The sequence below is a fragment of the Mustela erminea genome, chromosome 2, assembly GCF_009829155.1.
Source record: "Mustela erminea isolate mMusErm1 chromosome 2, mMusErm1.Pri, whole genome shotgun sequence".
NCBI classification, from domain to species: domain Eukaryota; kingdom Metazoa; phylum Chordata; class Mammalia; order Carnivora; family Mustelidae; genus Mustela; species Mustela erminea.
The window spans coordinates 61567764-61589163 of record NC_045615.1 but is presented as its reverse complement, the minus strand read 5'-3'; the positions used below and the strand labels follow the sequence as shown (position 1 = coordinate 61589163).

The following is a 21400-nucleotide window of genomic DNA, read 5'->3' as shown; positions in this document are numbered from 1 at the left end:
AGAATGTAAACTGCCTGATTTCAAGACTCACTATAAACCTTCAATAATCAGGAGCTGTGAATTGGCAACAGAAGATATTTAGATGAATGTAACAGAATAGAGAGACCAAAAATAGATCCTCCCTTATAAGCACAACTGATTTGCAGCAATGGTGACAAGGCAATAAAAATGGAGGAAGGAAATTCTTTTCACTAAATGAAGCAGAAAAAACTGGGATTTCCCTAACAGAAAAATATCTAAGAAAACCAAAATAAATAAACATATTGCATGGTGCATATATACATAAAATGAAATATCACTTACTAATAAAAAAGAAAAAAAAACAAACAAACTACCGCAATGTGCAACAACTGGATAGATTTCAAGTGTAATATCCTAAATGGAAGAAAGCATTTATAAGAAAATCTCAAAAAGACTTAATTATAAAGACAGAAAACACGTCATTTGTTGCAACGTCTGGACATAACAGAAGGTATTATCAGCAATAAAAGGTATATGAGGTATTTGAGGTAATGGAAATGTTCTATATACAGATTGCAGTAATTTTTAAATAATAAATCATTTGTGAAAAATAGAGAGCTATATACAAGTAAGGTGAATTTTTACTTTATATAAATTGTACTTCAATATACATGACTGACAAATTAATTTGGAGTACTTTTTTCAAATGACAACACATTTTCTTGTTATGGAGTAAACTCTACTCCCAAGTAGAGTATGGTTGATTGGACTAAGTCTGGGGAAGTTACTATTACCTGATTTCCTTAGAAACTGGAATTTACATTGTAAGCAACCACTCCTTTGTTTGCTTAACTGCTTTTCAAAAGAGGTGCTCATTTTGCCCCTGTTGTTGCTGACTGACAAATGTTAACTCAATGGCTGTACTTTCAGTCTGATTTATTCACAGAGATATCCATGGTCAGCTATTTCTGTTGTCTTAATAGTAAAATCATATTAACAATGCAGTGGTACCATTGATCATTTGCAGACTGGCTGTCATTCCAACAGAAGGAAGTAGCTACCACACACTTAAGCTGATTTGAACATACACACTTTCAACATCAGGTTAGGGTGGCAGGTTTAATGATCGTTAATTGAAAAACTCTAATTCACAGGCATAACAAGAGTTATGGAGGGAGCGGTGAATCCTTTATTTTTTCAAAAGAAGAAGGAAACAGAAAAGAGCTGGCCATAAAATGTTCATTTATATTCAATATAGGCAATGACTAAATAATCCTAAACAATGGTAATTTTTTTTTTTTTATATTTGCAGAACAGGTAAGCAATGTGTGGTGACAGTTTGAGGAGACATGAATTTAAATAAAAGCAGCCTCTCACTTCCCCCAACATACACCCAACCATGCTTCCTTATTAATTAGACTCCGTTTATCTCTTAAGAAACTGATTATGAGAGGTCTGCAGAGAGAAGAACAGAACTCTAATTTATAAATAGTTATCTTAGTATGATAAGGACATTAGAGAAGAGAAAACAGGAATATCAACAATAGCAACCAGAAAAATAATACCAAATATGATGAATGGAACTTCTGGAATGTCTTTTGATCAAATGATAGAAAGGGAATAAGAAATGCAACTTTAAGTGGGGCATTAAGTGATTAAACTGTAAGAATTTAAAATGCTGGTTTGGTGAGGGGATAGTAGAGTTTAATGGTGTTAAGTGTGAAGTGGTAATCTAGTTCAACTACTCGATAAGGCAGAAAAGATATTTTCTCACAAAATAGTTTTTAAAACATCTGCCGTTTTCAGAGTTCATTGAACGTGTCACTGAACCAAAAAGTTCACCACCAACACCACCATCACCATCCTTATAAAAAAATATTGTCGTAGGTTACATATGCTTAGGTAGATAGTGATAAAGCATGGTGAAGCTATTTTATGAATTAAAAGCAGTGATTAAAGAATTAGATCTCTGAAGCTGGATAGCCACGCATAGATTTGAATGGGACAAGAACGGCATGAGACATGCCAAGAAGGATGCAGAATGAATCAATGACTCTAACCTTGGTTAAAGCTATCTCAGCACTTCATTAGCAAGCAGGGACTAGAGGCTGATATTAGAAATAAGTGTCAAGAACTATAATGGATTTGAGACTTTACTTGTAAGCAAACAAGCTAGCCTGCCACATTTTCACAGATGCTAGCAGAAGACATGAGACTACAAGGTCAAAGACAAAGGACTTATTACTCATGCAACAGCAAGCAGCATGAATTTCCTGTTTGTCCTATGGTCTCTGGCCTCTCAGTTCCCACAGGGATGAAGCAGAGCAGCCCAGGTGGGTCTTATGCACTCAGTGGATTTGTGTCACGGCTGAGAAATCCTGAATTTATGAAACCTCAATCGTTTATATTGGGCTGCCAGGAAATCTGCCCAATTTTTGTCCAAGGGAGACATTATTTTTATTACACTGAGCAGCGACAAACCTTGCCCTCTGCTCTCTTCTACGGCTATTTACTATAGAAATATCCTTGAACATACAGTCACAGATGTCCATAAATGTAAGAGATCCATGGTGAGAATGTCTCCCAACAATAAGTGTATTCATAGAAATAGATACAAATGTCTGATAAAGTTGTCTCTTGTATTTCATTGTATATAAATGTATCAATAATCTGAGTGACATTTTCATGGTGAAACATAGACAAGACCATTTCCAAAATCCTAGTTTTGCCTTCTTCATAAAGTACTATGTTGCAGGAACACAGTAAGAAGAAAGAACAGCATTGCTTCCGGTGTCCATATAGATTGGTTTCTGGGATTAGACATGAGAAGTGAACTCGCGGTAATATTGGAGAGCCCAGCAAACTGCAGCGCAGCAGTGAGCCAACCATCTCAAAGTTTTAGGAGCAAACAACAGCGGTGGTGAAAAAAATGTATTGGTGAATCATTTATATTCATTAATTCCACACATACTTACCAACCTGTGGCAGATACTAATATAGGTGCTAGATACAGAATAAAGTGAGTTAACTAGCACTTGTGTTGATGAATTGTTTTAGAGAAAGGAGACAGTTCTCAAATTAACTGAATTTGCTATGGTGTGAATCAAGGAAGATAACAGAGGATAGTAGGGCAGCAGTTTTGGTGCTGGGTACGGTTCTGCTCCTGTGCCACCGCAAGGGGTCGCGATGGAGCACAGAGCAGACGCACTGGAGATGCGCAGCGGGGCTCCTTCCTGCTCATGGGCTCTGTGGGGATAAGGAGCAGGGAGAGCCATGGCTGGCTGGCTGCTTTCCACCAGGACTCTGGCTCTTGGCTGTAGGGGCCAGTGCTTCCTTTGAGACTCTGGTGGAGATGGGTATTGTTGTCTGTCAGGTCTGACACATGATGGGCAGAATAAATGCCCGGTTCCCAGTGTTAAGGTTTGTTTGTTTTTTGTTTTAAAGATTTTATTTATTTATTTGACAGAGAGAGATCACAAGTAGGCAGAGAGGCAGGCAGAGAGAGAGAGAGGAGGAAGCAGGCTCCCTGCTGAGCAGAGAGCCTGATGCGGGACTCGACCCCAGGACCCTGAGATCATGACCTGAGCGGAAGGCAGAGGCTTAACCCACTGAGCCACCCAGGCGCCCCCCAGTGTTAAGGTTTGATGTGGAATCACAGTTGCATGATCTATATTCTTAGCAGCAGTCGGTTAGTTTTAAATAAAGTGCACACTGCTTTGTTATCTGTTCAGTATAAAATGCATTTTAAAAAACATTGGCATTTTATTATAATGATCCTGGGTGGGAAGACTTGAAATCTGAAGCAGATTTCACTGTAAAAAGATCTGCAAAAGGCTTTCTGGCAAAAGTAACAGCACTCTAAAGGCCCTGACCTGTGATAACCTCAAGAGTATTCAAGCAAGGGCAAGGCCGCTAGAGAGGAGCAGAAGATAAGGATGGTAAAAAATCATGGCAAAGCAGGTGGTGATCGGCTATGGTAAGGATCCCAGTTTCAGGGACTGGAATTATTTTCCGAATGTCCAAAAAACCTTTTTCCTTTCTCCTACTAACAGAACCCTTCTTTCCTATGGAACTGCCTGTCTCCCTGGTGAAAAGGATATACACACAACCCAGACCTGCACAACACTCTATCATCTCCTAGCTACAGTCATTTGTTTAAGATAAAACATTCTCTAAACCAGGTCTGAGTCCCCATCTTGAGACTTCTCTAAAGAGTTATTACGAGGAAATACTTAAATACTTAAATAATACTTATTTTACTCTGTCTGAGGAAGAAAATAATCAGAGACATATAAGTCTATGACATAAAAAGAGAAGATGGGCTCTGATAATATTCAATACTTACAGACCAACTTTGCTGTATATCAGATAGCCACAAGCAGCTGTGTATTAAGTTGATTTTTTTTTCCCCCAACATGGGGCTTGAACTCATGACTCTGAAATCCAGAGTCCTTAACCAACTGAGCCACCCAGGCACCCCTGATTAATTTGGGTTCAGTTAGTAACTTGCAGCTGAAAAAGTCTTGGTTAATACACCCATGAATATTTACCCAGCCCAAAAGATTTTCTTTACTCTTGCCTTGATGTCTAGGTAGAACAATCCAGGAAGTACTCAGAAAGTCCCATTTGCCACAGTTGCTGACGTACCCAAAATACAGTTCCAACATTGGAAGAGCAGCTTGTACTGCTTCTGAGCCTAACGTGATGATACTCCAGGTTCCATAGAACACAGAGAGGATCCTTCTCCTTCAGGGTAATGCACATCCACATGAAATAAATGCCAACACTGGCCTGGGCGTCTGAAGTTACAGTTATTGAGAAAAGCATGTGTTTCATCTCACCAACATAGAACTCTTTTCATGTAAAGCTGCTGCAAGGGTGGCTCTGTAAGAGCAAATTCTGATGTCACCTGCTTCCTGTTGGATTCTCATTTGAACCTCCACTCTGCTACTCTGTCCTCATTCAACTCTTACAAACTGTACATCAAAATTATCACTCCCTTTTCTTACCACATGGCCTTGATCCTAATCATCCCAGTCATACCCTCATAAATGCTGATGGCATAAATTAATCCCAGGATCGTACTGTCTTCTAAATTTATGTCTCCAGACCTATCTTCTGTGCTTAATGTATAGGAGCAGATATCCAGTAACTCACTCAATTTCTTTACCTAGATTCCTTAAACTCAACTCAGCACTCAACATATACCATTATCATAACATATTCCAGATAATCCTCTTCAATTCCCACGTCTCACTGATTTTATCTTTTACACGACTTCACTGTTTCAATCTTTGCATCTACCTAGTCCAATTCCAATACTTTTCACCTGGATTTCTGAGATGTCCTCTTAATTGCCCTCCATGAAATTACCTTTCCCCTTCCGACTGCCATTCCGTATTCCAATAAAAAATTATTTAAAACTCAGTCTGTTCATTCCAATTCATGCTTCAAATCAACTAACAAGTAGAGGCTCATCAGTTTCCACAAAAGTACTAAGCATGCTCCATGAGGACCTGTATAGTCCATCTCTTGCCTTCTAATCCATCCACATCTCAGATCACTCTTACCTCCCATCCGTTTCTTTGCACACATTCTCCCTACTGGCTACAATCCAGCACCCTGTTTCATGTTTGTAGTTGTAAAACACGGCATCTAATTATTGCTCCTCCTTTCCACTTCCAATATCCGTGCTCATTCCTTTCCAATACAAGAACTAGATGAATTTTTTTTTTAAAGCAAGATATGATAAGGATAAATTTCATAGATAGAGAAGGGCAGAATTAGAATTAAGGTTTGAAATTTTGTCTTCATGATATGATAATTATTCTTAGTGACAGGAAGATGCCAACAATTACACTAGCCTCTCATATGTTTACTAGGATGAGTAAGTTATGGCACACTGGACTCCCTTAAAAAAAAGCATTGTGAGGAGGAAAAAACTTGACTATCACTGATGTACACCACGAAATCTGTCCTGGGATACGTTTTTATTATAGTGTCCTTAAAATTTTCTGGATCTGAGCCTATAAATCTTGTTGGGAATCTTAATTCTTTTAATAGATGGGCCAAAATTTAAATAAAAAAAAAACTCTTCTAATATATAAGATAATTTTAAGAGAAATCTGTGATAGCATTAAATATAAGAAAAAGTTGTTTTCAGGATTTTCTATGTTATAATAAGAAGCCTCTAGCGACTGCTATAAAAAACTATGATTTTCCTGGAGTAACCTGGAAGAGAAAATGTCAGAATTTTATTATAGACAAGGAGATGGATTATTATTTTTTTCTTTCTCCATTCCTTGAGGAGTCACCTACTGTCTCTACATCTTTTTTAAACAGCTCAGTTTTCCTACAGATACTAGTTCAAATCTTACCTACTCTTCTTTCCACATAATTTTATTGCATGAAATATTGAGGTTTAATACCTTTAATGCCATAGTCAGGAGACTAGAAAAATCCCCAACAGGAGATCTGGTCCTTATATCTTTCTGTGGAAAAATACCTCAGGTAATGTGGCTGGTTGCACAATGAAATTCCAAAGACAGACTACTTATAATTAATACAAGAATAATGACTCAAGTCAATTCTTTAGTTTCACTCAATTCCTTAAGATTGATGAATAATTAATTTCATTCTATATGCAAAGGAGAATACATCTCAGGTCTGGAGTTTTATATAATACTGTCCTTATACATTTTTCTTTGAATACGCCAACTTGGAAAATAGGTAGAAAACATACTAATTTCCCTGCTTGTCTCAAACACAGAACACTTTCTCTATCCCAAGATGATTATTTATTGTTAAAATCAATGGATAGAAACAATTAGGAAATTTAGAAGAACAATGTGTGGTTATTCTGCAATAACAGAATAAGAATTCAAAGATGCTTATGGACCGAATATGAAAAAGACTTCTAAAGGAAGAGGGAAGGAGAAAAGAAGAGAGAAAAAAAAGAAAAAGAAAAAGAAAAGAGGGGTTGGGAGGGAGAGGGAGGAGGAAGAGAAGCAGGAAGAGAGATGTTTCCCCTTTACATCTATGGTTTATGTGATAATGACCCACGATGATCCCTGATAATAGTGTAAGGGCCTATTTAACCAGAGCAGCTCCATCCAGTTAAACAGTGATTTTGATGTTTATGCAGTAAAACTTAAACTGACCCTGCCCACCTCCCCCCCGCCCAGGGAACTTACTTAAAAACAAGTCTGGAAACCAGTCCCAGGTAACAAAGCGCAAATACAAGAGTGGGTCTGGCCAGGTGGAGACATCCAATCAGTGGGGGCGCATACTGTCTCCCTTGCTCCCAAGAAGTATGGGTCCCACCCTTTGGGAGCCTTTTGGGTGCCAATTCTGACCAAGGTGATAGGCTAGTTCAAATATCTACTATAGGGTAAATTGTAATTCAATTGGTCACGTATGTGTGACCTAGCATGACTGTGCAGCTTTCTCTGTGTGTTACAATCTCATTGGCCACCTGTGCGTGGCCAGGCCCAACCACATGGCCTTTGCCCTTAAAAGCTAGTCTGTGAAGCAGAGAGAGTTTGCCGCTTTGCAAGAGACGGCCCTGGCTGGTCAGTTTGATTCTCGATGCTTGGCGTGAAATAAAGCTTTGCTTGACCTTCACTTTGTATCAGTCTCACTCCTTTGATTACGGACCCAACGACAGAAGTTCTTTAACTTCACATGTATATGGAGAGGAGACATGAGTTGGGGGAAACCAGAGGGGGAGACAAACCATGAGAGACTGTGGACTCTGAGAAACAAACTGAGGGGTTTGGAGGGGAGGGGTGGGGGGTTGGGTGAGCCTGGAGGTGGAGGGCACCTGGAGAACACGTATTGCATGGAGCATTGGGTGTGGTGCATAAATAATGAATTTTGGAACACTGAAAAGAAATAAAATAAAATGGAAAAAAAAATCACATGTGTGATGAAATTTTACATTTAGATAGGTTAGTTCTGCTCTTGGTCACCAATAAATGAAGAAGAACAAAACAATAGGAAAAAAAATCCTTATTAGTGAAAAAATAAAGCTGAAATATTCTACTCTGAGCCATTCAACATTTTAAAAATATATTCTCTAAATCCAGATTCCATAAAAATTTATCTTCAGAAACTAATATTTTCTTTTTTATCATTGAAAATACTGTATGAGAAATGCAGTTCTTTTTTGGATATATTTTTATAGAACGCTGAAATTTTTAAGACCCTTCTTAGTAACTAGCTAGAGGGAGAAACGATAACCACTGACTTTCTCCAAACATCCACATATCATTCCCCACTCCTGAACCTGGAAATAGTTTTTATAGCCTTGAAAAAATGTCAGAAGCATCTTCTGTTGGATTTAAAGACTGTCTTCATGGTCATGTGAAAGAGGATTAGGAGATCTGTGGGAAAAAGCAGGGCTGGAATGTGCTTCAAAAGCTGCCTCTGTTAAAGATGAGTCATGGCTGTGGGTTAATCAAGCTGAGGCAAGGCGAGTTTTGTGCAAACAGGGTTCAGCCTTGAAGGGTTTACAAAAATATAAAACAAATTAAATAAATCCGTTGCTATAAAATGGACTCAATTTCAGGTTTAAAGAAGAAAATGCTTTAAGGGCTTTGTGTCTGCTTTGTTGAGAAAAAAATGGAAAAATGTTCATTTGTAAGTGATTGCAGGTTGTCTATGAAAAAAAACTAATACTTTTCTTAATGACAAATGCATTCATCAAGCTTTCTCTCAACAGCAAGGCTTCCATTATCAGTAGTAATAAGTGAAACAGCAGAAGCCCCTGGTAAAAGTCAGGGTGGAAATGCCTTTCTTTTTTATTCAAATTACATGGGACAGTTCGTGTTGTGCCTTAAGCAGAATCTTAGTAGTAAATTGGCCATTTGCTTTTCCTCAACACATTCCAGGATTCCATCCAGGAAAAGCAGGCAAGGGAATCAGGAACCCTACACTGCAGCTGTGATTCTCTCTCCCGCCTCGCCCCTCCCCCAACTCCTCCGTCACCGCCAGAAGGGGACTGACGGGGAAATGAAAAGTCGGATTTGCCTCTGAGACTTTTGATCTTCTGGTGCCATCTATCGCTGCTCTGATTTCTGACACTCACAGACATTTTTTAAAAGCCTGAGCAATTTAGGATTTTTTGTCTTAAATGATTAATGAAAATATTAAAGAGCACAAAGCCAGGTGAATTCTCATTTCATACGGAGTGATTTTCAGCAATAATCTTCCGCTAAATAAAATGAGGAGAACAATATTCTTTCACAGCCTCGCTTTATAGTGGAACTAAGACAAGTTAATCCCAGTTCTGTTTTGTTTCTGAAAAGCCCTCCCTTTAGATAGGAGTTATCAAAATAATTATCTCAATTTTCTAATCTGAATCAACCCATAAAATTGAAAATGATTTCATCAATATTGGCTCTTCTCAAGTATCTATGAATATTCATACGATAAAACATGGAAATTGTACTTTCTTATTTTTCCATTAAAAACTGAATTTTTATCCAATATTACCTAAAACTTTGTTGCCAATAAATTCTTCTCTCCCTTCTTAACTATTCCAGTTCTGCTAGGACCAGTATTTAGCTTATATAAACAAAGAGAAAAGTAGAAGTGAACAACCATCTGATGCTTTTGGTTGTTCTAGGAGGTTATTCTGTTGGGCAAGAAACCCCACCCTACCTTAGTGTGAGAATATTTTCTATTCTAAATTGTAAGAATTTTCCTTGCATAGACACAGATCATTGATGTAAAAATCTAAATTCTAGGTTCTAAGAGCAAAATGTGGAAATTCCATTTACTTTCTGGCTTGACCTACTAATTAAATATTAAAACAAGGTGAGACTCCCATGTAGAATACATTTGATCAAAAGATAGCTTGCTGAAGATGTAATTCTTGACTCTGACTAAACGTTTTGACAGCATATTCTGATCATGTTCAAACTGTCTGAGATCCTGACTGTTGATCAGCTGCAGAAGACAGAGGAATCCATGGCTATTCGAAAGATGACAAGAGATGCAAAACACATTAATTTTAAAAATATTGTTCGCCCACAGTCTATTTTTTTTTTTTTTTTTGCTTGTTTGCTTTTTGTCTGTGGGTTTTTTCTTCTTCTTTCTTTAAGTGCCAGCTGAGGAAAAGGCACTTTAGGGTTACCTCAGAGAAAGAGCATATAGAGTAAAATAAGTGAACAAATTACTAGTAAAAAATAATTTTAAAAATGATAATTAAATACTTTTTAGGTATCTCATATGTGGGTTTGCATGTGTATGTGACAGAGAGAAGACATTCTTAGTACTCTCCCATTTCATCATCTAAGTAATTTAAACTGCCTTGAGTTGCTAAGTGTAGCCTCTTCCCTCCATTGTCCCTCTTTCTTTTTTTGTTTGCTTCAAACTAATTAAAAGAAAATATTACATTCTTGCTCAAAATCTGATACTTAAGACCTGTTTCCCTAACCCAAGGAATAAAAACATCAGAAATCTTTTATATTGTGCCTTAGGAAATATTAACAAGATTAAGAGCAAGAAGTGACAATTGATTAGAAGTAATGGCTATCTGTTATGTTTCTGTAGCAGAGGATAAAACAGGTATTTGATTTTATCAAATACCTCTGCAAAGAAAAACTAGAATATAAAGGGAAAATGAATCAGCTAGAGGTCGTATTATCTGATCAGCAGTTGCATCACACAACCAGAAGAGGGCACTCATCTCCTACAAATGATAGCACACTTCAGCCCGAAATGACAATTGATTGGATGTTCCTTCAAATAAATGAAAACAAGAGACTCGTGTCTAATGTATTATCATAAAAGAGTTATGAGACATATTTTAATGATAAATTATGCACTTAATATTTTATAATGTTAAGCAAAACCCAAAAATGTACAATTGCATTTGTATTACTTTAGTGCTAGCTCAAGACATTAAGCTAAATATTTTTTAAATACTACCATCCTTTTTTATGACTTCATATTGAAATAAGGATATAGGAATGATATAGTTTCCTTGTATTTGTTTTTCTCATCTGATTAAAGACAAAAGAAAAAGTGTGACTAATTTCAAGAATTAACTATCACAGTAAACAGTTTGACTAAAAATAGTTTTTAGGACATCCCTCAACGAATTCTCTCTGTCTTTTACTCCCTCTCTCCTTTCTCTCTCTCTCTCTCCTCTATTCTCTTACTCACTCCCTCTAGGTAGAAAGGTAGATAAATACATATGAGTAGATAGGTGAATACATATAAGTAAATGCATGCGCGTGTATATATATATACACATGTGTATAGAAGGATTTATATGCATACATTTATATACATCCAGAAATATGTAAAATTATAAAACATTACTAAGACATAATGTGCTAGATTCAATAAGAAGATAAAATTATTCTGTTTTATCCACGAAGAAAAAGTATTTCTCATACATGATCTCTTGGTTTTCATAATTCTTGCAACTAGGATTTTAATCCGCCCCTAACTTTGCAAGTAATCTGAGCATTAATTGTCATGACATAAGGTAGTCAAAACTCTGAAAAATGAAAGAAATGTACTATTATAGAAATAAGAAGAATATGCCAGCTACGTACCCAACAGGAAACAGATGGAACCATCAAATCAGAACAATTCAAAGAGGTTTATTTACAAAGGATCTAATTACAAATGAGTGGATAATACAAATGGAAACCCTGAGGGATAGTGCAGGAAATCTGGGCATCAGGAATATCTAAAAGGTTACCACAGCAGAGCCAGAATCTTTACAAGAAGCTACTTTAAGGGAACATAATGAGGCTCCAGTTAAAGCAATAAGGGAATGGAATGAATATTCTGATTCTTTCTTGTCTCCCTCTGATCTTCTTAAAGTATCAACACAAACTTCACTCAAGCTCTGGTGTTTGTCCTTTTTTTTAAAATATACATCAGTCTCCAGAGTTGAGAGCAGAAGAGCAAAAAGTAGACCTCAAGAAACAAATGGACGATATCCAGCACAATGTTGTTTATCAAGTGCCTTGAGTATGCCAGAAACATTACTGGATACTTTCATTCATGTTATGTTACTTAACTCTTGAAACAACCTCTGGAGGCTAATAATGTTATCAGCTTTTTTGCAGAAGTGAAAACTGCGACAAATACATTATCTATTTGGTTCAGGGTCATATATCTAATGAGTGAGAGAAGAAGCTTTTAAATTAAATCTGTCTAACATGAAAGCCCTTTTAAAATTATCATTAAGGGTCAGACTTGGAATTTGAATCATTCATAAATCCTACCTTGATTATTAACTAACTGTATAAACTTGAGCAAGTCACTTAACCTCTAAAAGCTGTGTCTTCATTTGTAGAATTGAGTCATTATTATGCACCGTACAGAATTTTTTGGTGTGGTTTAATTTAAGCATCATATGTAAGAACAACTAAAATGCTATGTAACCTGGAATAAATAAGGATGACTTACAGTTGAATAAAAATTTAGTATTGTGTTATGATTTCATCCAGTTTAAACCCAAAGACAGAAATCATTTGAGCTAATATTATTACGGGAATGGAACTAATGAGAACACATCCCAGTGGCAGGTTACTTACAGTGGGCTGACAAAAAATTGGAGAGGTTAATGCAACTAAGTTATATAAGGACTTCAGATCTACTTTGCTCCATGGGATATCAATATGTACTCTTACTCATTCATAAATTTGACCCAAGAAACATTGATTTTATTATTTTTATTCGATATATCATTTAATGCCATAAAAGACTAATGAGAACACAATTGAGTGGACTATCTTGTTATCTAAGAATAAATAATTCTTATGGTATTTCACAATGGGGAAAGGGAGTATTAAAAGAAATGGATAATTATTATTAATGTTTTAAAGATTTTACTTATTTGTTTGAGAGAGAGAGAGAGAGAGATCACAAAGGGTGAGTGACCAGGAGAATACGACTCCCTGCTGACCAGAGAGCCCAACACTGGGACTCCATCCCAGGACCCTGAGACCATGACCTGAGCCAAAGCAGACGCTTAACTGACTGAGTCACCCAGGCACCCCAAGAACTGGATCATGATTAAACAGAGAGAATTGAGCATAGATAAAAATCATAGATTCTGAAACTATGTTAGATGATCACTAAGTATTATTATCTTTTTAACATTTCTTCCCCGCCCCTGTCCCAAATAGAATACACCAAGGTAAAGGTGTTTGGATCAGTACCCTATATTTTTCCATTCATATATTCATTTGTTAATAAAGTCACTCATCCAACACATTTATTCAAAGTACCTCACTTTTTTAATAATGAGGCTGTATTCATGGGATAAAGAAAAGTGGACACCCAAAAAGTGAGTTAACAAGTTTCTGGATGAGGTTTTAAAGATTTAGATCAAGTTGAGTTACAGAAAAGTTGCTTATGGGTCCATTTAACTGCACATATGAAACCTTTTCAGGAAATTTAATTTTAAAAAACCTAGATAATTTTTAAGCAGAGAGAATTGAGAAAGATACACTTAGAAACATATATAGACTCCCATTTCCAACCATGATGGATAAAGAGATACAGACTTAATCAGTCTCAAAAAGATGAGAATACTTGACAAATGTGTTTATAGACATTATACAGTAACAAGGTCTGTGACTTTTGAGAAAAATAAAATAACATGAGCCCCACAATTGTCTCAGTTATTTGTCTGGATAAAACTCCTGAGCGTAAGCACAGGGAGAGAAAATCCAAACAGAACTTGCTTGGATCTGCTGAGTTGAGGAGAATGAGATAAGAGTTAGGGATGCAGAGTGGTTTGGAATTTCCAGAACATTATTCTGGAAATTTAAAAAATCATCCAGAAAAATTGTCCAGAAATAAGCATCACGGTTCCTTTGAATATTCACTGAGTACTAGGCTACACATACATAGGAATTCCAAGAAGTCAGGAAAATAGGGACCAGAATATTGTAAATTGAACAATTCAAAGAGCTCACATAGGGTAGGGAAATCAAATATTCTCTAGGTCATATATATGCTTGCTGAGAAAAACCCAGTTACCATTAAAGATAATAGCAAAATCAAGATACTTAATGAAATAACATTTACAATATGCAACATTTAAAGAAAAAAATTGCTTGCTATGCCAAGAAGCAGTTCAGATGGCTATAACAAACTACCAAACAATGAGCGCCTTATGAATTATAAATTGATTTCTCACGATATTGTAGGCTGAACCCACAACAAGAGCCCTCCTCCAGGTTCACATGGCAGAAAGAGAGCTGGCCTGCTCTCTGGCGTCTTCTTATAAGAGCACTAATCCCACTCATGAAGATTTTACCCTCATGACCTAAATACCTCCCGAATGCCCCAATCTGCAAATACCACCACAGGGGGATTAGATTTCAACACATGAATTTTAGAGGTTCATAAATATTCAGTTCATAGCAAGCAGGAAAAAATGCAATCAATAAACAGAAAAAAACTTAGGCAATATTTGGGTTACAGATGACTGAACTAGCAGGCAGGCACACTAGCAGGCCTGCATTAAAGAAAATGATAAACAAATTTCCTCAGGCAGAAGATAAATGATAAAAGATAGAAGGCTGGATCTACATAAAGGAATGATGGGTGCCAGGAATGGTCATTGTGTGGGGAAAAGTAAAAGTAGAAAACCTTTCTCATTTTTAATGTGTTTAAGAGAAAATTAAATGCTTAAAGTAAATTAATAATACTGTATTACAAGATTTATAATGTATATAGAGATAAAAATAGATGATGGGGCGCCTGGGTGGCTCAGTGGGTTACAAGCCTCTGCCTTCAGCTCAGGTCATGATGCCAGGGTCCTGGGATCAAGCCCCAGATTGGGCTCTCTGCTCTGTGGGGAGCCTGCTTTCTCCTCTCTCTCTGCCTGCTTGTGATCTCTGTCTGTCAAATAAATAAATAAAATCTTAAAAAAAAAAAAAGATGACAAAAATAGAAAAAAACATGGGAAGGAAAAGTGGAAGTATACTGTTTTTAAATTCTTACCATAAGTGAAACAGTATGCTACTACCTGAAAGCACACTATGATAAGTAAAAAATGCATATTGTAAATACTAGAACAACCACTTAAAATATAAGAGTACTCAGAAGATATGAACAAAACTTCTCCAAAGAGAACATACATATGGCCAACAGACCCATGAAGAGATGCTCAACATCACTCATGATCAGAAAAATGCAAATCAAAACTACAGAGATATAACACCTCAGACCTGTCAGAATGGCTAAAATCAACAACACAGGAAACAACAGATACTGGCAAGGATGCAGAGAAAGGGGAACCCTATTGCACTGTTGGTGGGAATGCAAACTGGTGCAGCCACCCTGGAAAACAGTATGGAGGTTCCTCAAAAAGTCAAAAATAGAACTACCCTGTGATCCAATAATTGTACTATTAAGTATTTACCCAAAGAATAAAAAAACAAATAAAACTAAAAAAAAACACTAATCTGAAAGGATATATACACTCCTATGTTTATTACAGCATTATTTACAATAGGAAAATTATGGAAGCCGCCTAAGTGTCCATCCACAGATAAATGACTAGAGATGTAGTATATACACATACCACATTGTGTGTGTGTGTGTGTGTATACACATACACAGTGGATTTTATTCAGCCTTTAAAAAAGAATGAAATCTTACCATCTGCAACATGGAAGAAACTAGAGGGTATAGTGCTAAGTGAAATAAGCCAATCAGAAAAAGACAAATACCATATGATTTCACTCATTGATGGAATTTAAGAAACAAGACAGATGAAATGGGACGGGGGAAGGCAAATCAGAACACAGACTCAACTACAGAGAACAAACTGTTGGTTACCAGAGGGGAGGTAGGTGGGGGGATGGGTGAGATTGGTGAAGGCGATTAAGAGCACACTTACCTTATCGTGGTGATAAGCACTGAGTCATGTATGGGAGTGCTGAATCACCATATTGTCCATCTGAAAGTAATATAACACTGTATGTTAACTATACTGGAATTAAAATTAAAAATTGAATAAAATTTTAAAATGTACATAAGAAAGAGTATCGTTGATAAATAACTAGCGAATACATAATGGAGTAGAAAAAAAAATAGTCTAAAACAAGAAAAGAAAATAAGAAAGGAAGAAAATGAAAAACAGGTGGTGATACCGAGTTGGGAGATTTAAATACAACCATACTGATAAAAATGGGAAATGCAAGTGCTCTAAACCAGTTAAAATGCAGAGACTTCCCTACTCAATGAAAAACAAGGCCTAATTTCCTTCTTTCTATAAGAATTCCACTTTAAAGATAAAGATATTGATCAGGAAAAAGTAAGAAGATGGAAAATATGTACTGTGCAAGTACCATGACAAGAAAGCTGGAATGGCTGCATATTAACATCAGACAAAGTATCCTTCAGTAAAAGGAATATTACCAGTGATGAAAAGGGACAACTGGCAATGACAAAAGGTCAATTTATCAAGTATATACAACTAGCCTAAATGTGTATGCAAACAATAACAGAGTTTCAAATGCATGAAGAAAACCAACACATTGAAAGGGAAATAGAAAAACTCAGAATTACAGTTATTATTTCAACATTCCTTCTCAAATATGGATAGTAAAAAATATATAGAAAATCAGGACTTATGTGAAGGACTGGGTTAACACTGTCAACCATTATGACTTTATTTATTCAGAAAATTCCATTCAACAATAACAGAATACAAATACTTTACAAGTGTATATGAAAAAAATCAAGTAAAGCAGATTTTCCATAAATGTTGTTTAACTAATTTTAAATATTATATTTAAATTTGACAATTTTGAAAGAAAATAAAATTGAAGGACTTAAACTTACAGATTTAGGTATTTAATATAAAGCTACAGTAACAGAGTGTGATGTTGTCCTAAAGATAGATATGTAGATAAGCAAAGTAGAACTAATTATCCAGAAATAGACCTTCATAACAAATGGTTGGATTTTTGACAAAGACATCCCAATAAAGTTTAGTAGAACAACTGGGTGTTCTTTAGGAAGAGAATAAACCTCAACCCTTTACTTAAAATCATCCATAAAAATTCAGTTGAAACGTATCATAAACCTAAATGTAACAAGAAAATTATAAAATTTCTGGAAGAACATATATTAAAAAACCATGACTTTTGAAGAAACAAAATTTTCTTAGGAGAACACAAAAAGCAAAAACCATAAAACAAAATAATTTGTATATTATATTTCATGAAAATTAACATTCTTTTACACTTTGGAAAAAAATTAAAAAGTTAAATGCAAATGAATGCTGAATGAATGATAAATGAATGCTGAATATATTCTTACAGGCTTTCATTTATCTCACACAGGTTAAAAGAAAGCTTACAACTATCTAATAAGAAGCCAAACAACCCGGTAAAAATGAGCAAAATGTTTATGTACACACTTCACAAAAAAGCTACACAAAAATGTATTCAACTACCTAAGCCATCAGAGAAATGATCATTAAAATCCAAGTGAGATACTTTGGAAAGATATATCTACACAAAAACTTGGACACAGAAGCTCATAGAAGGCTAATTTCTAATAGCCAGAAACAGGGCCCAGAATGGGAGCAGGAGTTAACATAGCCAAAGAGCTACCAAGGAATAAGGGATAAACAAATTGATGTCTATTTATAGAATGCATACTACACAGCAGGGGACTAAGTTGGAACATCTGCAAGATAACCTAGACATATTTTTCTAATGACAAAAGCAGATATTCCAGAAAGAAACAGAAATATGCAAATCTTTTTGAAGCCTAGGTTTGAAACCAACATACTGTCACTTCTTTTCTTTGTTTTTTCTTTTTTTTGAATGTTATTTTTAAAATTTTCTTCTTTATAGGAAATTTTTTTTTTAATGTTCCATTAGCCAGCATATACTACATCACAAGTTCTTGTTGTACTGTATGCTGGCCAACAGAACATGCTATGATTTCTGTCTTATCTCATTGAACAAGGCAAGTCACATGGCCAAGTTGAGGACCAAGCAAGCATGAAACACTTTAAGGGAAGGAAATAAAAAGTCACCTGGCAAAGAATTTGAATCAGAGAGTTGCAAAGCAGTGAAGTCATTAATGTATACCAATAGACCTAATATTTTTCTGTTATATTTGTTTATAAATTAGTTTCTTTATTTCTTTGTTATTATCTTAGTACATCCCAGTGTTAACTTCTACTGTGACTTCAATTTTTTTTTTTATTATATCCACTAGATTGTTTTACTGGTGATCTAGAATACTCTTGATTTTGAAATATGTCAATAGATAATTTTAGTGATTTGAAGTTTCTGTTTCTTTTATATTTTTGATATAGACAATAATCTCTTCTGTTAATAAAAAAGAATTTTGTCTCATTCTTTTTCCAATTTCTGCATATGAATCTATTCTTCTTGTACTACTGCTTTGTTTATAATTTTAACTACAATGATAAATAAAAGTATCACTTATATGGTATGCCCGCTTCCCCCTTTTAACTTGTTAGAAAGAATACATAAAAATATTAATATTGTTTTAATCAAATCAAATCCCATTTACCAAAAAATATTATCAGTTCTGTGTACACCATTTTTGTATTCAATTAATTATATGTATAGTCATTATTTTTCCTTTAATATTTACTGAAGGTCTCTGTGTTATAAGTATATGGTCTTTACACATTTGAAAATGTCTTCATTTTGTGGGGCACCTGGGTGGCTCAGTAGGTTAAAGCCTCTGCCTTTGGCTTGGGCTGTGAACCCAGGGTGTTGGGATCGAGCCCTGCATTGAGCCCTGCATGGGGCTCTCAGCTCATCAGGGAGCCTGCTTTCCCTCCCTCTCTGCCTGCCTCTCTGCCTACTTGTGATCTCTGTCAAATAAATAAATAAAATCGTTTAAAAAAATGTTTTTTTTTTTTTACCCCAAAGATACAGATGTAGTGAAAAGAAGGGCCATCTGTACCCCAATGTTTATAGCAGCAATGGCCACAGTCACCAAACTGTGGAAAGAACCAAGAGGCCCTTCAACGGACGAATGGATAAGGAAGATGTGGTCCATATATGTGGTCCATATACACTATGGAGTATTATGCCTCCATCATGCCTTTTGTAGCAACATGAACATGGACGGGACTGGAAGAGATTATGCTGAGTGGAATAACTCAAGCAGAGAGAGTCAATTATCATATGGTTTCACTTATTTGTGGAGCATAACAAATAACATGGAGGACATACGGAGATGGAGAGGAGAAGGGAGTTGAGGGAAATTGGAAGGGGAGGTGAACCATGAGAGACTATGGACCCTGAAAAACAATCTCAGGGTTTTGAAAGGGCGGAGGGTGAGAGGTTGGGGGAGACAGGTGGTGGGTATTAAGGAAGGCACGTATTGCATGGAGCACTGGATGTGGTGCAAAAACAATGAATTCTGTTACGCTAAAAAGAAATTAAAAAAAAAAAAGTCTTCGTTTTGCTTTCATTCCTAAAAACACAGAAGCTGGACACAAAATTATTTGAGTTTCAATCCTACCCCACCTTTGAATTTTAAAATATTGTACCATTGTTTGCTGGTGTCTGTTATTATTAATGAGAAGTTGCTTTCCATCTGTCATATGTATTTTATTGAAAGGCATTCTAATTTTTTATAGACTATATAATAGTTTCCTTATCTTTGATGATTTACCATTTCACTACACCATTCTGAGTGAACTTTCATTTGTACTTTATTAATTAAATCAACTTCACAGAACACATTTTCAACCTAAAAAGTCACGACTATCTTCAAACCTAGAAAATTATCTCAAGTATTGTTTGTATATCCTCTTTTTTTGGCAATGTTTTGAATGGATTTTGCAATCTCTCAATCTATCCATGTCTCTTAATTATTCTTTATTTTCTCTTTCTCTATTCTGTATTCTGTGGGAATTGCTTCATTGTATATTCTTGGTTCATTAATCTGCCCTCTGACTGCATTTATGATAGAGTGTTTTCACTTAAACCACGCTTCCCAGTTTATATATCCAAGATTTGTTTTTGTATCCAAGATTTCTAATTGATTAACTTGATAGACATCTAACCTTTCCTCATTCGTGCTTGATTTTGTTTCATAATCCTTCTTAAAGGAAATTTTACTTTCATTTATCTTTTGAAGCATTCTCAAAACTCTTAATATGTTCAAGTTACTTTGTTCACGATGCATAAAATGAACCATACATAATAAATAATTAGTCAGACTGTTGATTTGATTGGCTGTTTTAAGAAGTGGGATTGCATTTTCATGGAAATTTCTATTGCTCATTTTTGTTTTTTGTTTTTTGGTTTTTTTATTTATTTGACAGAGAGAGACACAGCAAAAGAGGGAACACAAGCAGGGGGAGTGGGAAAGGGAGAAGCAGGCTTCCCACAGAGCAGGAAGCCCGACATGGGGCTCCATCCCAGGACCCTGGGACCATGACCTAAGCTGAAGGCAGACGCCTAACTGACCGAGCCACCCAGGTGCCCTTCTATTGCATATTTTGAGCAAAATATTTTTTTCCTCCCTTTGTGTTCAACTTTAACTGCCCAAATGTTTTTGCAATTACCTCCCTCCAGGTGCTAGTTTCCCAAGTCGGAATCAGCTCTATTAATCACACCTGGGTGTTTCCATCCCACAGGCATATGGCAGATCCAATTATAGAACCAGTCAGTGATTGACTCATTTCCTGGTACCCTGGTGTCTCTCTAAGATCACAGTTTTTGATAAAGCTAGAACTCTCACTGATGGTCAAATCTATTCTCACAGATTCTTTGCATGTATTGAGAGAACTGCCCCCTGGCCTTTTGATTAAAACATTAAACATGGCCCTATTTCCCAAATTCACATGAAAAAAAATTGATTCATTTTAACTCACAATAGCCAAACAGTGGCAGCTCATTATTTGCTTCTGAACACAGACATTTGCTGACCTGTAGCATTAGATCTCACACATACTTCTGTTTCTGTATAGTTTCTGGTTCATAGAGATGTTTTTATTTTATATTTGAGGCTTGCTGTAATGTTTTGTTTCATACTTTCAAAACATAATATATCCAGTATTTCAATAACCTTGTGGAAGAAATGACTACCAAAGTTTCAAACAAGTGTGCTATTTCAATCCATATAAGCAATGGTTTTATTTTCTTCTTACCTGTGTGCTAATAACGTTGCATATTTCTGGAGCCAACTCCAGGAACTTTGGGACAAGGTTCTATAAACAGCAAGGGATGGGTAGAAAAAGACACTTAACTTTGAAAATGCTATAATTTATGAGGGGTTTTAATGTAAAATTTTTGAGAATAATGTACATTCATAAAATTGCATAACTAGTAAAAATATAACTCAATGGATTTTCAGAAAATTAATGCAAAACTAGCACACTAATCAAGATACAGACTAATATCTTACAAATATAACTTTTTCATATCTTAGGCTAATATTA

General features: G+C 35.8%; 1 long non-coding RNA gene across 2 annotated transcripts; it reads right to left on the bottom strand.

The window, feature by feature from the left end:
• Positions 1 to 9992: 9992 nt before the first annotated feature.
• Positions 9993 to 21171, bottom strand: LOC116583314. Of its 2 annotated transcripts, none has more exons than XR_004282678.1 (3): positions 21110 to 21171; positions 15848 to 15907; positions 9993 to 10099 (listed from the first exon to the last, which is right to left on the bottom strand). It is a non-coding gene; the product is annotated as an uncharacterized LOC116583314 (long non-coding RNA). The 2 variants fall into 2 exon arrangements; XR_004282679.1 differs by having other exon boundaries at positions 10012 to 10087.
• Between the last annotated feature and the right edge of the window lie 229 nt (positions 21172 to 21400).